Genomic DNA, 20,453 nt, shown 5'->3' with positions numbered 1-20,453 from the left:
CTGTTGTCAATACCTGCCGAGGTATTACGTCTTATGCATATTTATCGGCCCGGTCGACTTTCTCGCTTCACTGACACAAGTTGCAACCCTCCGCCCCAAGAGGACTCCGGGTTATAATGTGTTATATGGCGCTGTGTAATGCAACTGTGTCACTGCATGAGAGACAACGTGCTGTAATCGAGCTTCTGAGAGCGGGAAACGTGCCTCCAATGGAAATCCGTAGAAAAATGAAAACTGTGTACGGTGATGATTGTGTCGACACCAGTAGTGTGCGACGTTGGTTGTTTTTGTTCGTAATGAAGGGAACGATGGTGCTGACCTCAACGTGTGTGATACTGCTCAGACGACAGGCTTACAACAACCGACGAGACTCATCGGAATCGGGTTGATGAATACATCAGAGAAAATCGTCGGATAACACAGACACGGCTCTCAGGTCACTGAGAGTGTGCACTGGCCATGACTGCAGAACTGCGGTACAGGTAAGTGGCCGCCCCGAATACCCGATATAAAAAGTGGGAGATTCAAAACATGTGTCAACAAATTGTTTTTCGTTTTGAGAGAGGATTATGGGCACGTTTACAACATTGTGATGAAAGCTGGGTTCCTCATTTTCACACCAAAAACAAAAGAGCAGCAATGGAGTTCCCTCACAAAGGATCACCGACGCCAAAAAACGAAAAAGAAACAAAAACAAAATCATGACGCCATCAGCAGGCAGTCATGCTCCAAGGATGTTCAAGGTGTGCCGGATTTGACATTCGTACCTACAGCATAAACTCTGCAAGGAACTACGAGACCCCCAGAATACTAAAAGCACGAAGTTCGAAGAGTTCGTCCATACACGGAGAACACTCTCCTTTAGCATGACAAAGCTAGATCCCACACGAGCGGTGTGACAACTACAACAATGCAATGCTTTGGGTTCACTGTCATCGGTCGCCCTGCATACGGTCCTGATTTGGCCGCATCCTATTTTCATCTGCTTTCAAAACTTAAAAGAAGACCTTCGAGGACTTCACTTTGATATGAAGCGGCGCAAGCAGAGGTGAGGTTCTGGCTCCGACAACTGTGTGAAACATTCTGCAGTGACGGTATTAATAAACTGGTCCCTCGTTGGGAGTAATGTGTTCCTCGCCAGGATGACTCTGCTGAGAAATAAACATGCAGACGTGAAGAATAAAGACTTAGAACGTTAATAACATTTGTTTTGTAAGATGGCAAGAACTATGCCCCTTACATGAAGTCATTAAAGATCACCAAACTCACGTTGAGCGAACAGTAGGGCTGAACAAAATGACTGACAAGGCACAATGCATCTTGTAGAGGGTATAGCATGGACGTATTGGAATAATTAATGTCAGGTGATGGTTTTAAAATAATTCACACGACATGAAAACTTTGAGGAAACGAGTCGATTTACTGGATGCTAGTTTACCCCAGGAAAGGATTTAGAGTTGACCATGGCCGGCTGGGGGAGCGGCTAAGGGAAGCAACAATAGGCAGCTTAGGGCGGCTCAAGCTCTGAGAAAGTGGTAACAGAGCGTGGCCTCCAGCCGCCTTAAGATGAGTGACAGTGAGTGGGTGGTTGACCCCGACTCCATGCTGGTGTACCGAGGAACAGACGGAGAACTTGTATGCCTGTTGATAAATGTCCGTCGTCCCGTTTTCTGTGAAACATGCGACAAAGCCGCGCAAAGCTATGGTGGAGCGGTCAACAGAGGTCAAAATATGCGTGTTCGTGACTATAGCAACTTCACGCTGAATTCACGGTCCACAGAGCCTGAAGTAAATCGGGTGAAGAGCGACAGCATGAAATACGCCGGCCTCCGATGGGGGAAAACTTGGTGTTTTGTGCAGACGCTAACCTTGATGGGTGGCTTGGGAGGAGCTAAATAGCAGAAGTTGAGAGGAAGGGAAATTTTGGGGGAATTTGTTCACTTCCCAGAGCAGGCATTGGTCGGCGCTGGGAAGCGATGCATAATTAACGCGACTTGCGTTGCAATTGGCGTAAGCGATTTTGCTGGAGGGGAAACCGAGGCGAAGAGCGGACTGGCAGAAGTGTCAGTAGAGGTCTTCCGTTCCCAGCTTGCCTAGAGTGCGGACTTGGCGTTCTTTACTCAGCTTGCCTGAGAAAGAGTGAGCATCACTGCAGTTTAGGGAACGACTGAGCTTGGAGGTAGGAAGTTTTGGTTCAGCTATGTACTGAGCAAGATAGCTAGAGTGAATTGACGAGCGCAGCCTTGCAACACCATGAGGTCGGCCGACGTCCACACACCGACGCTGCTCCGCCACGCTGTATTCGGTGATATTGCGCCCCCAGCGGCCACTGATTAATTTGTTGGATGACGTTGGCAAAGTTTCCACGAGGGTTTCATGGGACGTGTACTGTAGGATTCTTCTCGCACTTCGCATTACGCCTGGGTCAGTCGATAGGAATTGCTTGTGAGTTATCGAGCTTTACTCCACGGAAATGCAATTTATTACCACTGCCTGGTAGGAGAGTCATGTAATGTGATTATTGAAGGTCGTGAGTTAAAATAAATTTGTGATAATCGACTGCATCTGTTTTCAATCAAGTAGTTGAAATCCCAAGTCACTTTCTTAATTAATTTTATGTTCAACATTTGCATCTGGGGTTCAATAGCTGCATATAACATCAACGTGCACCTCTTTTTAATTAAAAGTGATCAATTCTGAATCAATTAATGTCAACACTGCCACCGCAGTTCAATCAGGAGTCACAGGCCTTATTACTTTCTTTGCGTTATACGATATTGCGGAAGTTTTGCACTCTCTGTTGATCTGTTAGTCAATTAGCTGGGGTGAACACACGCCAAAACCAGATAAGTGACGGGTGGGGTGTTACAGTTTTACAAACAACCGTGTTGAAGGAACATCTGCAACTGAGTATTATACCAGATGTTCAACATACCGCTACAGTTGTGAAGTTCTTTTATTATCACACGACCGGTTTCGGGCTCTTATATGCCCATCTTCAGCCACCATACGCTGTGCTCGTAGATAGCATACCGCGCCTCGTACACGTCCACCGCGGCGCTCGGGTGTCACAGAACCAAGTTACGACACCTGAAGATGGGCTTATAAGAACCCGAAACCGGTCGTGTGATAATAAAAGACTACAACTGTAGCGGTATTTTCAACAACTGGTAACGTTTGTTTTATTGAACAAGCTTAAAGGGTTTTCGCATGAAATATTAGGAGTCATTGCTTTTCAGCGTGTCCTCGCAGCAGACAGCGACCTATTTAATGAACAAAATGTCGGGAAAGATACTGAAAACTGATCCATAACTATTTTACACTTTTCCCACACTCGCTTAGACTATGATGTACCAGTCTTCGAGCAACAGTGTGTCTTGCGATTTTCGGTTTTCCACGTAGACATTATTTGTCCCCCCGGCATCGTCATCCATATTTGTTTGACCACAGTCGAAACATCAGAGCCAACTTAACAATTCCAGAATGAAATTTTCACTCTGCAGCGAAGTGTGCACTGACATGAAACTCCCTCGCAGATTGAAACGGTGTAGATGTTTCCAGAATGAAATTTTCACTTCGCAGCGCAGTGTGCGCTGATGTGAAACTCCGTGGCAGATTAAAACTTGGTGCTGGACCGATGCTAGAAATTCGGGACTTATGCCTTTCGCGGGCAAGTGTTCTACCAACTGAACTACCTAGGCACGACTCACGAACCGTACTGACAGCTTCACTTCCTCCAGTACCTCGTACCCCACATTCTAATCTTCACTTGTCCCGAGTTCGAGTCTCGGTCCGGCACTTAGTTTTATTGTACCAGAAAGGTTCAACTTAACACTTGTCTGATACGATGATAACCACGTCAGCACGAATTGTTAGAGTGGAGTTCCTCCTTTTCAAATGCAGAAAGTGCGTTAACTATTGCAGAATGCTGCACTGTGTCAATAGGTTGCACAACTTCGCTTTGGCTCGTCTACCTACGTGATGCGGTTCCGCGGCAAGGGGTTTCACTGTGTACCACGAATGCAGACATCTATCTGACTGCAAACACACAAACGTATTAATCCTACAGCTTTATTTACCGAGGTGATAAGTACAATTTTATGAGTACTCCTCCTAGCGCCATTCAGTTTTACAAACAGAAATAAAAATGATAATTTGTGGACAATTTCCAAACGGGTGAAACTATTGGAGAAGCATACTAAAAGTTGTTGCTCTTAGTGACGTACAGCACACAGCAGGATTCGGGCTATTCTGACAACTCTTATTATGTCTACCATCGAAGAATATTGTGCAGACGAATGTTGTGTGCAACAACATCACATAATGCTTTCGAATACTTCACGGCTTATGGAAGACCGATATCAGTTCCAAAAGCGTACTGGATGAAAATTGCCTTACTTGGTGTACATGCCGGGTGATCAAAAAATCAGTATAAATTTGAAAACTGAATAAATCACTGAATAATGTAGATAGAGAGGTACAAATTGACTCATCCTTTCAATGGCATGGGGTTTTATTAGAACCAAAAAAATAGAAAAGTTCAAAAAATTGCAACAGATGGCGCTTCATCTGATCAGAATAGCAATAATTAGCATAACAAAGTAAGACAAAGCAAAGATGATGTTCTTTACAGGAAATGCTCAATATGTCCACCGTCATTCCTGAACAATAGCTGTAGTCGAGGAATAATGTTGTGAACAGCACTGTAAAGCATGTCCAGCGTTATGGTGAGGCATTGGCGTCGGATGTTGTCTTTCAGCTTCGCTACAGATGTCGGTCGATCACGATACACTTGCGACTTCAGCCAACCCCAGAGCCAATAATCGCAAGGACTAGGTCTGGGGACCTGGGAGGCCAAGCATGACGAAAGTGGTGGCTGAGCTCACGATCATCATCAAACGACGCGCGAAAGAGATCTTTCACGATTCTAGCAATATGGGGTGGAGAGCCATCCTGCATAAACATCGTACGTTCCAGCAGGTGTTTATCAGCCAGGCTGGGGATTATGCGATTCTGTAGCATATCGGCGTACCTCTCACCCGTCACGGTAGCAGTTTTGCTGTCCAGCGCCATCTGTCGGACATTTTGTGAACTTGTTTTTTTTTTTTGTTCTAATAAAACCCCATGTCATTCCAAGCATGTGTGTCAATTTTTACCTCTCTATCTACGTTATTCCGTGGTTTATTAAGTTTTCAAATTTATACTGACTTTTTGATCACCCGGTACTTGGTTGTATCTATTAAAATATTCGACGAGGGCAGAACGTACAGTGAAATAATAACTAGCAATGCTGTGGTACATTTCGGAACTTGACAGTCATTCAGGAGTGATCCATTATGAGAAAAAAGTGGCTGTTCCTTACCACAGGTTGAATTCCGTTGGCCAGCAGCTCGTTGATGAGGTTGTTGTAGTAATCAATGCCTGCCTGGTTGATGACGCTGAGGTCGCCCTTGGGTAGCACGCGTGGCCACGAGATGGAGAACCGGTACGCGGTAGCCTGGGGCATGAGATATGAAAAAAAGGAAAAGAGAAATTTTAACAAACAAATAAAGTACCTCGTCTGCCTCTTTCGACGTGTTTTGCCCCAGGAGCCGGAGAGACGTCATCTACTTTCTGAATACTCTGCCGTGATATAGAACAGCTAGAAAATAGTTTATTTATTTCTTCTATTTTTTATTTAAGTTAACGAGAGTAGCGCCTTCACACCCCTTTTGCATCGTACCAGGGACTTACTCACACAGCAGTCATTACATAAGAGTTACTAAGAAAAGTAAAATTATTTTAATATCATAAATGGTAATAAGCTGGTAGTAATAGTACTAAAAAGGTATATATAAAATACATATATGTATCTAACGATAAGATGAAAACAGTATTAAGAGCTGACAGCTTTAATTCAAGGGCTAATGGTACTGCTGCTGCTAATAGTAACAAGTAATAGTAACAATAGTAGAGGTACACAATACACTTATGGTTGTACAAAACTGATATTTCTCTGATAGGGAGAATTCAAAGGGGTAGAAATTTAGACGGAGCACTCAAGGGCTCTGGGAAATGGTAAATATTTTTTTGGGAAAGAAAGGTACTCCGTGCTATGGGGTAAGAGGAGCGTACAGGGCGAAGCCAGACATTATTGCTGATTCAATACGTATGTTATTAATCGTCTGTTGAAGCAGATGTCATATAGTTTTCTAATATAGTGAGGGAGTTAGTTCAAGTGTCGGGTTCCTGTTATTGAGAGGGAATTGTTGTAAAAGCCGGCTGAATGAAGGATTCAGGTGGAAGGGATATTGCTTTGATGTGAACAATTGTTCCTGTTGTTTGATTCAGGCAACAGAATCAAGGTTGAGAAAGGATTTGAGGGTTTTTTTACGTTGGCAAAATGCTAGACCAGACGGAGCCAGGATAGCTGTGTATGATGTGCCGAACGGCACTTGCCGCGTAACTCTCGCCTTTGGGCTCGGAGCGTCCAGAGGCTTAGGTTGAAAGGCCCTCTGGTTCGATCTGCTTCACGCTGGGTGAGCAGGCAACGTGCTCTTGCGTGGGCCAGGGAAGTGGAGCTCTGGGGGCGGCAGCGAGGAGGAATGCTTGTGAGCGAGTGCTCTGCGGCGGCTCACCTCCAGGGATCGAGCTCCTGTTACAGAATGAGATCAAAAAGTCGCCCCTTACACACCTGTCACACACAGGCGCTCAGCGTCAATTCTAAGCGCCCTCAGTTTTCCTGAGAAAGACATCGCAGGATACTACAGCTGTAATCAACAGCTGAAGTACCAGCGTTTCCATTTACACTGGCGTGCAGAACTGAAGGACGAAAGTAACTTTTTCATGACGTGTCACTGCAAAGTAACTTAGCTCTAAGAAACTTGGACAATACACGGGAACAACTGCTACAGTGTAGTACTGGAGGAAACTGAAAGAAACACACAAAGAGACGAAGAGAAATGATGTTTCATTTATAGAAAACAGTTTCACTGAAGTCACCGTCTCTCATGATGGGCTCTTGGACATTACGAAATGTTACACAGTGTTCTTAATAGCGTGTGCGACCACCACTGACTGCACTGCGTACTCTGCAACGTGGCCCCATGTTCACTACAAGGCTGGCGACGAGTTCTTGTGAACAGCGCGGTTAACTGCCGGACGGTTGTTGGAACCTGTGGACCGTGCTGCAATGCGTCTTCCACAGCGAATCGCACATGTCCACGAAGGGATTTAACTCGGGGGAATGAGTAGGCCAGTACATTCGTCATGTCATTCTCAATGGAGAGAAGTCTTCCGAAGTAAGAGTGATTTCAGGTGTGCCGCAGGGGAGTGTCGTAGGACCGTTTCTATTCACAATATACATAAACGACCTTGTGGATAACATCGGAAGTTCACTGAGGCTTTTTGCGGATGATGCTGTGGTATATCGAGAGGTTGTAACAATGGAAAATTGTACTTATATGCAGGAGGATCTGCAGCGAATTGACGCATGGTGCAGGGAATGGCAATTAAATCTCAATGTAGACAAGTGTAATGTGCTGCGAATATATAGAAAGAAAGATGCCTTATCATTTAGCTACAATATAGCAGGTCAGCAACTGGATCCAGTTAATTCCATAAATTATCTGGGAGTAGGCATTAGGAGTGATTTAAAATGGAATGATCATATAAAGTTGATCGTCGGTAAAGCAGATGCCAGACTGAGATTCATTGGAAGAATCCTAAGGAAATGCAATCCTAAAACAAAGGAAGTAGGTTACAGTACACTCGTTTGCCCACTGTTTGAATACTGCTTACTAGTGTGGGATCCGTGCCAGATAGGGTTGATAGAGGAGATACAGAAGATCCAACGGAGAGCAGCGCGCTTCGTTACAGGATCATTTACTAATCGCGAAAGCGTTACGGAGATGACAGATAAACTCCAGTGGAAGACTCTGCAAGAGAGATGCTCAGTAGCTCGGTATGGGCTTTTGTTTCGAGAACATACCCTCACTGAGGAGTCAAGTAGTAAATTGCTCCCTCCTACGTATATCTCGCGAAGAGACCATGAGGATAAAATCAGAGAGATTAGAGCTCACACAGAGGCATACCGACAATCTTTCTTTCCACGAACAATACGAGACTGGAGTATAAGAGAGAACCGATAAAGGTAGTCAAAGTACCCTCCGCCACACACCGTCGGGTGGCTTGCGGAGTGTGGATGTAGATGTAGACATCCTCTCATTCCAACAGATTCTCCATCTACAGTTTTCGACGCGGCTGAACATTGTCATCTATAAAAATGAAGTGAGGGCCGAATGCACCTCTGATTAGACGCACATGGGTGAGGGATACAGGGCCACAATACCGTCGAGTGTACCGTGTTCAAGGCTACGGAGGTCAATACTCCCTCGCAGCATTATACCTTCCCACACCTTAACACCTGGGCCACCAAAACGGTCATGTCAGACCACGTTCCTGAGTGCGTTACGAGTTCCCAGCTGACGCTTTGTGAGGCTACAGCCAGCATTGTCTAGCATGACCAGTTTGGTGGTCCGGATAGGATCATGTGCGGATGCATAATGTCGCAAGGGCGTACTGACCCCGAAGTATTTGAACACGGTACCATTCACCTGTCTGCGTTATTATGACACTGTATTCCTTTCCCATTTGCGTGTTTGGAGAGATGTATTCGTCACCGACTTCGTTTCTAGGGACAAAAATGCGCGACCGAATCGAGTGGCACAGGTGGAGGATATTCGACGAATGGACTGTCCTGTTTGTTTCCCCAACTTGTATCCCACCGACCACGTGTGGGGTGTGCTGGGGAGACGTACTGAAGCACGCTACTTGCACGAATGGACATCCAGCGGTCGTCTACGAAGCTGGTGGAGGAATGCTACTCCCTATCATAACAAGTGTTTACCAACCTTGAGGCGGACGTGGGACCTCGTTGCATAGCTTGCTTCGCCACCCCTGGCAGTCACATACTCAATTAAGAATCGTATCCCACCTTCTCTAATGTCCAGGGGACCATCACTAATCACTGCGACTTCAGTGTAATTACAGTCTTAGAATAAATGTGTCATTTCAGTTCGTCTCATTGTGTATTTCTTCCAGTTACCTTCTGTACTGTACTATACTAGTACATTATATGTATGGTCCAAGTTTTATCGAGCTATTTTACTTGCCTTAGTAGGTTTTACACGCTTTCTAGGTTGAAAGGGGAGGATCTGTTAAGTTTTTATAGGGCATGCAGATATGCTGGTGCCTTCTTGCACATTGTAGCTGTGTGCTCAGCCCAATTTAGATTTTCACCTGTTATTGTTCATAGAGTTTTGCTGAGTGAGAGGAATTTATATTTATCCGATTTAAGTTTAAAGATAGTAGGGATTCCAGATACTTCGAGCTCATGAGCCTAGAATGAGCAAGCAGGTCCGCTAGCGTTTTGAATCGATTGAGTCTTAACCCTATATTCTATACTCATATTCATTATACACACAGGTCAGTACCGACATTGTCTGTAGCTGGCTTAAAATTGATCTGCGCAGAAATTGGGCATTGTTGGCAAGACGTCAGGTACGAGTGAAATCATTACAGTAATAGTAGAGAAAAATGTCGGCTCCTAAGTTTCCCAAGTGAAATATCTAAGTCGACATGGTCAAAGCATGTTCTAAATCTAAAATAACCTGACTGTCGGTTCTGATCTATCCATGTTTATTTTCAGACCGGCAGTTGTTTTTATTTGAGCAGATGCTGTGCTGCAGTAGTTTTGGAAATTGGTATTCGTCTGATAGTTTATCTGTACTGAAATAGTGGTTTTCGGGTCCTGGGCCATACATTCTCCGGTCATGGATAGCGCCGGAAGAACACAAATGGGGAGTTAGAGATTGCTGTAGCAGCGTCCATCTCGTGTATTGGCTTGGCAGTTCCATGTTTCCACGACTCAAGGAAGACGGTTACGATCAAGGAGATGTTGAAGGTATCTCTTAATGCAGGCAGAGTTAGTCAATAATAAACTTTATCATTTGGACTGTGATGCCAGTGTATGCAGCAGATGCTGTTTTGATGTTCATAAAGACTTTTTTGGAGCTATTGGCAGTATCGTGCGTGAGACGTAGTTTTTTTAGCTACCACCATTTATCCCCACCGTATCTGAAATCGTTCCATTATCTCTCGATGCAAAGGGCCTTATTTTTACTGAAGTACGAAACATTATTGAGCTCATGGATTCACTGCAATATCACTGAACCTGGACTGAAATATGAACAGTGTGACGTACGTGTTCTTTTGTCATAGTGACCGAATTACAAAGTGAGATAGAAAAGCCACTGGATTGCAAAAGTACAAGCTTTTAAGTTTATGTTACGCTGACTTCTTGCGACATTGGTTTTCGGCCGTGATGGAACTTAATAAGCGGGTACCAGATACGAATGGCCGAGGGCGAAGAGATATGGAACGCAAGGCGGAGTGCAAGTTGCTCGATGTTTTGGAAGGAGTGGTAGAACGTAGGACGGAGATCTATGTGACGTTTGTATAGGCGAGTACTGGACGGCTCAGGGTCTGTTAGGTAGCCGGGGAGTCTACACGTCTTATTCGGCTCGTTAGTAGATTTAGTAGATCTGCTCGGTTGTGGGCTTTCTATTGGACGGTTGGTAGGTGGGAGTTCGAGGGTAGCTTTCGATTGGGCTTTGATGAAAGTTATTGTATTGTTTTAGTTGGGTGAACAGGCCGTCTGCGGGTGGTGAGGTATAAGTATCGAGGACTGAAAACTCGGGTGAAATGTCCTGCGTTTCTACAGGCTGGATGGAAGGTACCACTGGTTGCACGAAGAGGTGAACTCACGGGATTTCCGTTGGAGTGACTGTTGGGACGCATCACCTAGTAGAGGTTTGAAGGCTGCTCGTACATTTCCTCTAACCGCAGCGGGCTAGCAGCGGCTAAATTATCGCTCTTCAGCCATTGGAGTTCGTCTTTATAGTAGGCTTTCAGGTTTTCCCAGGACGGCGTTGTCATCTCGGAAAAACGGGTTTTCTGCCTTTAATCTGTGTCGTACTTGCATGATATTTCGATCGTGTAACTCGCAATCTTCATCAGGTTCTGTCCCAGTGAGGACCTGCTCAAGATTATCGTGTAACTACGACGCAGATTACCGGCAGAAAACCCGATGCCCAATTTATGATTAAATGAGTGATGAGATTAACATTTCCTCATCGTGAGGACAGTGGAACATAGGCCCCTGGAAACTGTGGGTGTGGACTGGGATATGGTAAGTATTGGCGAGGACGTTTTATGGAAAAATGTAACTGGATGTCTATTTGGGAAGGAACTGGTAAGTGAGATGCAGGTGTTAGGAGAGGAATGGGATGTCAGCTTGACAAAGGATGCCTGGGTTGGAGTCTTCTATGGAATGGGATGGATAGGGTAGGCTATGGTTGGAAGAAGGCTGGATTTCGGTGATGAGAGAAAGGTTTGGAAGGCTATTTAAATACCGATGAAAAAGAATGTGAAGTGTTTAGTAATGGTGTGTATGGGCAGGGTGGGGTGGGGGTGGGGGGGGGGGGGGGTGAGTGAGCCGTGATGATAGAGGAGCGGTAGCGGACGAGGATTCTCAAGGGTAGGGACCACTGTATGGTGTTGGGACTCAAGTTTAAGGGAGACGAGTTATTTTGTGTTGAGTACGACTTTGTGTGGTCAGGAGAGGTGAGCTACACAGTCGTGTGGCAAATATCGTAGGAAAGCTGGACAGGAGCAGAAATGATTAGCGAGCAAGTTAACACAGTACACAGAAGATATACTTAACTTGCATTTCTCCAAGCGTACAGAGACTCATTATAAGTAATGCAGCAAGAAACAGAGTCCAGCTCCCTGCAACAAGGATGAAATGCTCTGAACTGAAGGACGAACGATGGAGTCGGAACCATGACTGGGTGGCAGCTGCATTGCTTCATGTATCAAAGAAACTCCAAGCGTGACTGAACTGTCTGGCTGCCGCTGGCCACAATATATCGCGGCGGCAGAGAGTGCTCGTAGTCCAGAGCCACTGTAGGCATGACTCAGCACGAGAGCCCCAGTGGGACCGCCGGATCCCGTATGACTGCTGTCGGCGTCTGATGGAAACTTACAATTCCGTTGTCAGCTTTGACGCCCGTGGGGTAGTACTCATGCGTTGTACTGCATTTTGCAGGTGTTTGAGGAGTTGTGGGAACTTCGTTAGCTGTACTGGATACGAGAGAGAGAAGGCAGAAAAAGTATAGTTCCTGATTTCGGAGGGAATGATGGGACGCACAGGGTCACAATACCGTGTTCAAGGCTATGGAGGTCAATACTCCCTCGCAGCATTATACCTTCCCACACCTTAACACCTGGGCCACCAAAACGGTCATGTCAGACCACGTTCCTGAATGCGTTACGAGTTCCCACCTGATGCTTTGTGAGGCTACAGCCAGCATTGTCTAGCATGACCAGTTTGGTGGTCCGGATGGGATCATGTGCGGATGCATAATGTCGCAAGGACGTACTGACCCCGAAGTATTTGAACACGGTACTATTCACCTGTCTGCGTTATTTGGGAGAAGACTTAGCAGACGACACATTCCAAAAGTAGCATACACCATCTGATCAAAAGTTTCCAGACACCTGTTAGCACACAATGATAGGAAGTGTGTCCACCCTTCGCCTAAATGACGGCTTCAGCTCTATTGGGGACACATTCAGTGAGCCGTCTTTAAGTCTGTGGAGGAAGGGAGGCCCTTTCTTCCTCAAGAGCCGAAACTGGAGAAGGCAGTGAAGTTCAATACTGGGGCCTGGAGCAAAATCTAAGTTATTCCTCATCTCATAGTTGTTCAGGTAGGGACTCTGGGCAGGCCAGATGTCCTTATGCCTTTCGAACTTTCTTAAGCACAATAAAGGAACAGAAAGAAACTCGCACATCTGTAACATTACCTCCTCTGTTCCCACTTTTCGCACTAGACATGATGGCAGGTAACGTTCTCCAGCTATTCACCAAGCCCAAATCCTTCCATCAGATTGCCACAGGGTGTAGCGAGATTCATCACTCAAAATTGCTCGTTTCCAGTTATCCACTTCCGTCCTCTTTACACCACCTCTAGAGTCACTTAACATTAAGTACAGGCATGTGTCGCTCATGAGATGCTGGACGATGGCAGCCCATTCTCTTTGTCTGTCCGGTCTTGGCTTACCTGTGATTATTCCGTCGTGTTTCCACCTGGCAGTCACATAACCAACAATCCACTTGGGCAGCCTTAGAAGGGTTGAACTATTCGTAATGGATTTGTCGCTCAGGTGATACTGCATGACCAGTCCACGCTCAAGTCACTGAGCTGTCCTGATCGACCCACCTTACCGTTACTGCTTCTCTACCGAGAACACAGTGCTCCCCACCTCCTTTTAGACTGGCAGGTCCGCTTCTCAAGATCTTTAGTGTTCACATACACGTTAAATAAGGGGTGTCGAGTTGCATTTGATCAGATAGCGTATTAGTTTGGCAGATCTGCAGGCGATTAGTAAAGAGAAAGCCATTTCAGGTAACTAGACGAACTCATCTCAATCCCACACTGTAATCTAACGAGCTTGGATGGCAATGTTGGAAGTGTGCGCTGGCGCGCAGTACTCACGTTGATGGCCTTCAGCATCTGCACGTCCTCCTTATACTTGTGGTAGCTGTCGCAGGCCACGTCGCCGGTGGCGCCGTCCGTCGTGTAAATAGGCTGTTCGTGTAACATGTGGTCCCAGATGCTCTCTCCTTTTCCTTCACAGGCAAACAAACATTTAAGCTTGCTCAACGTCATTTCAATAAAAACGTATTTTTCAAAATCTATGTCAAAGTGTTTGTTTATTTTTAAAAAACTCATGCATCTACATCTACATCTACATGATTACTCTGCAATTCACATTTAAGTGTTTGGCAGAGGGTTCATCGAACCACAATCATACTATCTCCCTACCATTCCACTCCCGAACAGCGCGCGGGAAAAACGAACACCTAAACCTTTCTGTTCGAGCTCTGATTTCTCTTACTTTATTTTGATGATCATTCCTACCTATGTAGGTTGGGCTCAACAAAATATTTTCGCATTCGGAAGAGAAAGTTCGTGACTGAAATTTCGTAATAGATCTCGCCGCGACGAAAAACGTCTTTGCTTTAATGACTTCCATCCCAACTCGCGTATCATATCTGCCACACTCTCTCCCCTATTACGTGATAATACAAAACGAGCTGCCCTTTTTTTGCACCCTTTCGATGTCCTCCGTCAATCCCACCTGGTAAGGATCCCACACCGCGCAGCAATATTCTAACAGAGGACAAACGAGTGTAGTGTAAGCTGTCTCTTCAGTGGACTTGTTGCACCTTCTAAGTGTGCTGCCAATGAAACGCAACCTTTGGCTCGCCTTCCCCACAATATTATCTATGTGGTCTTTCCAACTGAAGTTGTTCGTAATTTTTACACCCACGTACTTACTTGAACTGACAGCCTTGAGAATTGTACTATTTATCGATTAATCGAATTCGAGCGGATTTCTTTTGGAACTCATGTGGATCGCCTCACACTTTTCGTTATTTAGCGTTAACTGCCACCTGCTAAACCATACAGCAATCTTTTCTAAATGGCTTTGCAACATACTGGTCTTCGGATGACCTCACTAGACGGCAAATTACAGCATCATCTGCAAACAACCTAAGAGAACTGCTCAGATTGTCACCCAGGTCATTTATATAGATCAGGAACAGCAGAGGTCCCAGGACGCTTCCCTGGGGAACACCTGATATCACTTCAGTTTTACTCGATGATTTGCCGTCTATTACTACGAACTGCGACCTTCCTGACAGGAAATCACGAATCCAGTCGCACAACTGAGACGATACGCCATAGGCCCGCAGCTTAATTAGAAGTCGCTTGTGAGGAACGGTGTCAAAAGCTTTCCGGAAACCTAGAAATACGGAATCAACTTGAGATCCCCTGTCGATAGCGGCCATTACTTCGTGCGAATAAAGAGCTAGCTTCGTTGCACAAGAACGACGTTTTCTGAAACCATGCTGATTACGTATCAATAGATCGTTCCCTTCGAGGTGATTCATAATGTTTGAATACAGTATATGCTCCATAACCCTACCGCAAACTGACGCCAATGATATAGGTCTGTAGTTCGATGGATTACTCCTACTACCCTTCTTAAACACAGGTGCGACCTGCGCAATTTTCCAATCTGTAGGTACAGATCTATCGGTGAGCGAGCGGTTGTATATGATTGATAAGTAGGGAGCTATTATTTCAGCCTAATCTGAAAGGAACCTAATCGGTATACAATCTGGACCTGAAGACTTGCCCGTATCAAGCGATTTGAGTTGCTTCGCAACCCCTAAGTTATCTACTTCTAAGAAACTCATGCTAGCAGCTGTTCGTGTTTCAAATTCTGCAATATTCCATTCGTCTTCCCTGGTGATGGAATTTCGGAAAAGCCGGCCGAAGTGGCCGTGCGGTTAAAGGCGCTGCAGTCTGGAACCGTAAGACCGCAACGGTCGCAGGTTCGAATCCTGCCTCGGGCATGGATGTTTGTAATGTCCTTAGGTTAGTTAGGTTTAACTAGTTCTAAGTTCTAGGGGACTAATGACCTCAGCAGTTGAGTCCCATAGTGCTCAGAGCCATTTGAACCATTTGAATTTCGGAAAACTGCGTTCAATAACTCCGCTTTAGCGGCACAGTCGTCGGTAACAGTACCATCGGCACTGCGCAACGAAGGTATTGACTGCGTCTTGACGCTTGTGTACTTTACATACGACCTAGAATTTCTTCGGATTTTGTACCAAATTTCGAGACAAGGCATCTCGCATTGAAGTCCGTGCCAAATTTCGCGCGTCTGTTAATTTTAGCCAATCTTCGGGATTTCGCGTTCTTCACTGAGACGAAAAGAGTCAAGGGATAGCCAAATGCACACAGATGGTTGTTGGTAGAAATGGTTCAAATGGCTCTGAGCACTATGGGACTCAACTGCTGATTTCATTAGTCCCCTAGAACTTAGAACTAGTTAAACCTAACTAACCTAAGGACATCACAAACATCCATGCCCGAGGCAGGATTCGAACCTGCGACCGTAGCGGTCTTGCGGTTCCAGACTGCAGCGCCTTTAACCGCACGGCTACTTCGGCCGGCGTGGTTGTTGGTAGTATTGTGTACACAAGGTGTAAAAGGACAGTGCATTGGCTGAGCTGCGATTTGTACTCGGCTCATTCATGTGAAAAGCTTTCCGAAATCTAGTGTTAATGAGGTATTGTAGCGGACGACTGACGTGAGTGTCTTTGCAAACAGCATGACGCCGTCTGCAGCGCCCTTCCTGGGCTCGTGACTGGGCGGTCCTAAAGCACCGACTGATCACCGAACAGTGCAGCACCGCGAAGCGGTATCGAGAAGTCAGTGTGAAGGCGAGAGTTCAGCGCCCCCTGTCAACACTGACCTGACCAGTCGCCTGTCCCTGGTCGGGCCACACTCCGATCGCAGTCTTCGAGAGCATCAGTACTGAGTAACAGGAAGACGATGCTTAGCCTGCGTTCTGAGAGTAGCAATTGCGTGTACCAGGCGAAGGAAGCCATTTCATAATGAGAAGTTACGTTTCTTTTCTTTTTAAAAATAAAATGTCCCGTTAATTTGAAAGCGCCGTGTACTGCCAGCGGCCATCGCGACTTCTCTCCTCGCTCGTCTGTGCTGGTGCTGACTCCCACAGTAGCCAACACAACACCTGGTACCACGGGTTACAGAACCAACGCAGCCTTCACGGTTCATTGCTCCATCACAGACCGTCACTAATATTTCTCCCTTTTCTTTCAGAGGAGTATTGCTACTGATTGTGTTCTTTCTTGCAGACTAGCCACAAAGCTTTCGCTATTTGTATATTTGAATTGCTTACAACAATCTTTTGCGGCGCTCCTCTCGTACAAATGACCTCTAACCTGCCTCCTACACCACCTGCGTCTACGCCTCTTGCTGCTGACTTTGACCTAATGCAGCTTGTTCAGTTTCACCACCAAATGTCGCAGTTGATGATAGCAATCAACAAGCTCATTAAGAGGATGTTTAATATCTTTTGGTTAAAAAAATCGATTTTTTTTAAATTGCATTTTTGGATTCATAAAAGTGTTTAGAATCCCCCCCCGAAACGGTTTTTCCGAATACGGAACGGAAATGTTTGTCATTCGCTGTTGAACAAAAAAATGCACCTGCCTGAAATCGGCCTTTTTCCCGCACCAGTTTTTTTTCTTTCGGAGGACGAGTTATTGTACCTGTGCTTGGGAGGAAACACACAGAATTCGAATGAAAGTTTGCACGCGTGTGTTTGGAAGTTAGCCCCCAAGCATTTGCATTCTGGTGCGAAGACTGTGGAGATTGCAACTTTCCCGGCTGTGAGCAGCTTCAACGAGGGGTATTCAGCAATTCTGAAGACCATGACAACGATGGACGTCACCCTGGGACTCTCTCTAAGCAGTTCGCCAAGCATTCGGATGACCACCGGATTCAAACGGCCGAAAACCACTTGTCACCGGCCGTACGAGCGGCCTTGGAGCAGCGCAGGATGGCCCAAATCGAGCAGAACGCCCTCTGTGAGGAAGAGGAAGGACTAGTTTATGGACTCGGATTAGCAGATTGAACGTAAGTTGCATAATATTGCATTTATATGTAGTCAAAACTTCAAACGCGTTTTTCTCGAAATGACTTTTTTTTATCGCGCGGTATGGTAACTTCAAATCTACTGAACCGATTGCCATGATTCTTTTTTCGGACGAAGCTAACTAAATTGTCTAGGAGTAGTACCACTTTTATTCCGATCCATCAACTATAAATATTTTTATTTATCCGACGAAGTCAAAAAATCGATGAAAAAACCCTATTTTTTTCAAATGGCCGCCATTTTTTCCTATGGTCCAAATAAGTTAAGCGAGGTAAAACTCCTAAAGAATATAATATACTTCGCTAACGTCAACTCAGTTTTGATTTCAGACTAGCTGACTGACCTGTGACATACCGCGCGTGGAGGTCTACATCGAAATTTTGTTTCGTTCCGACGGCACTCCCGCCTTTGCATTTCCGGTCGAAAAAATTCCAGTTTGAAGAGGAAATATCAATAACTATTTTGGCTAAATTTGACATTGATATGTATAACACATCCCGAGAAAAAATTTGTCAAAAACACGCTTTTTTTCGGACCAACCTCCCACTAACGCACAAGCCGCTGATGCATCACAACAGGCAACCACAGGCATGTCACCGCCTCGTTTCATTCCACCGTTCCGAGCTTTCAGTGAACTACAAGAGGAATGGAACAAGTGGTACGCGTTCAGCGCTATTATGCTACACATGAACTACAAGGTTCTGTGAAACGTTCTTATTTCTTGTCAACGGCTGGCATACGAGTTTTACCACTTCGCTCAGAAATTGTTCCTGACTAGTAGGCCGGAGACGCTAGTTTTTGAAGATTTCGTTTCCGCCCTCACTAACTATTACGAGAATCAGGTGCAGGTTACTGCAGCTCGTAACGAATTCTTTCGACTGCGGGAAAAGCTAGAACAGACATACCTTCTGTGATTCAGTCACTGAACTTCAGGCTTCGATGCGACAACGTTGTTTCCAATGTAGCTGTGGACAGTACTATAGTGACTCAATGATTCGAGATGCAATTACGTACAGTGTGCCAGACAGTAGTCTTCGTGAACAAATTCTCAAACATTTTGATCCTACTTTTGAACAAGTGTTACAAATTATTGAACAGCAGGGCTCGTGTGATAGTGTCGGGGAAAACTTTGCGGTAGCTCCCATGTGAAGAAGAGGTGTGGCCTTGCGACCGATCACTGCATGCAAACCGGCCACCGCACAGTGGACAAGAGTCAACACGTGTGTGTCTCCTGCGAAATCATGTCCCCACTGCTTTTGCACGTATAAAAGACAGAATTACTCTTTGGGGACTGTGACTTTCTTCTCTTGTGGGAAGCGATGTTATGTACAGTCTGCGTGCTTGCAACAGATAAAGAACTCCACCAAGGTCCCCTCTCGTAGGTGCGTAGCACCTCTGACTCAGTGGATGTAGTGTTTTCTAACCCAGCTACCGGTTCTAGTAGTGACCAAATTCAGGACGTGCCTTCACCCCACACAAGTGCTGTGCAACTACAGTCAAAGAAACTGTTTGTGAAGTTAGTCATTGCCAGACGCTGTGTGCGACTTCAGTTAGACACTGGCGCTTCCGTTACATTGCTTAATCCTGCCACTTACGAAGAGTTGGGCTCAACACAGTCGACATCTTGCATGCAATGTACTGCTTATAACGATCACGACATTCCAGTTCTAGGTACATGTAGTTTGTCTGCTACATTCCAGTCTCTCGTCAGAACAGTGACTTTTACGATTTTGAATTCGCGAGACTGTTAAAATATTTTTGTGTTAGATTCATTTGATTTGTTTTGTTTTCGTACTTTCCGTTTCTGCTTTCAGCCCAAGTGAAAGTGTTACTCAATTGATTGAGAAGTTTCCTGATTTATTTTCCGAATGACTTAGCAGAGCAAATAATTTTTTGGTGCACATAACTATGAAGGACAATGTGTAGCCTACGTTTTTTCGGGCGCATCTCGTCCCTCATGAATTAAGGCACAGCTGTAATTGAACTTAAAGAAAGACAAGACTGGTGTTATTGGTGCGGTCAAAGCTGGTCAATGGGCTTCTCCCTTAGTAATCTTACCGAAGTCTTCTGGAAGACTTCGCCTTCTTGTTGACTTTAAATCCACTGTGAATCCACAAACAGTAATTACTTATCCGTTGCCTCGACGTGAGGAATTAATGGACAGGCTCACTGCAGGACACAATTTGCGTATTTGCAAAATCCGCTACATGAGGAGGCTCAGAAAGTGTCTAAGGTCAACGCACATGTCGAATTGTTCAAATTTTGTGCGTTTACCCGGGCAGCGCTTCCGCGCCTGCCATGTTCCAACGCTGCTGCAAAAGTTCCATTCTGTCCAAACTACCGGGACGTACCCTTTTTTGAGTGCTATCAGCTGCAGGTTTGAAGTGCCACCTGGACAAATGTGCCTTTTTTCAGACTGAAATCCAGTACTTCGGCCATGTTCTAAATGGCCAAGGTGATCATCCCCTTCAATCACATTTGCTGCCCATCTGGGAGCTCCCAGCCCCGCGGAACGTGACGGAATTGCAGTGAATTCTCGCCAACTTGACATATTACATCCGGTTTATTCCCAATGCAGCCCAGATCCGTTGCACCGTTTGTGGCGGAAGAACGTGTCTTTTGTTTGGACCAAAGATTGTCAGAACGCATTACAGAAATTAAAAAATGCGTTACTTGAGTGACAGATGCTTTGCTCATTTTGATCCCGCTAAGCCTTCGGTTTTGGCAGTGGACGCTTCCACGTACAGAACCAGAGCTGTACTCTCGCACAGATTTGGTTCACAGGACAGGTAATCGCTTTCGCTTCCAAT

At 45.5% G+C, this 20,453-nt stretch overlaps 1 pseudogene; it reads right to left on the bottom strand.

Annotated features, from left to right (window-relative positions):
• Window positions 1-20,453, bottom strand: part of LOC126413270 (myrosinase 1-like) — a 277,606-nt pseudogene that overhangs the window by 76,610 nt on the left and 180,543 nt on the right.

Source organism: Schistocerca serialis, chromosome 7, assembly GCF_023864345.2.
Source record: "Schistocerca serialis cubense isolate TAMUIC-IGC-003099 chromosome 7, iqSchSeri2.2, whole genome shotgun sequence".
NCBI classification, from domain to species: domain Eukaryota; kingdom Metazoa; phylum Arthropoda; class Insecta; order Orthoptera; family Acrididae; genus Schistocerca; species Schistocerca serialis.
The sequence above is the reverse complement of the archived record's forward strand: the minus strand, read 5'-3'. Positions and strand labels throughout refer to the sequence as shown.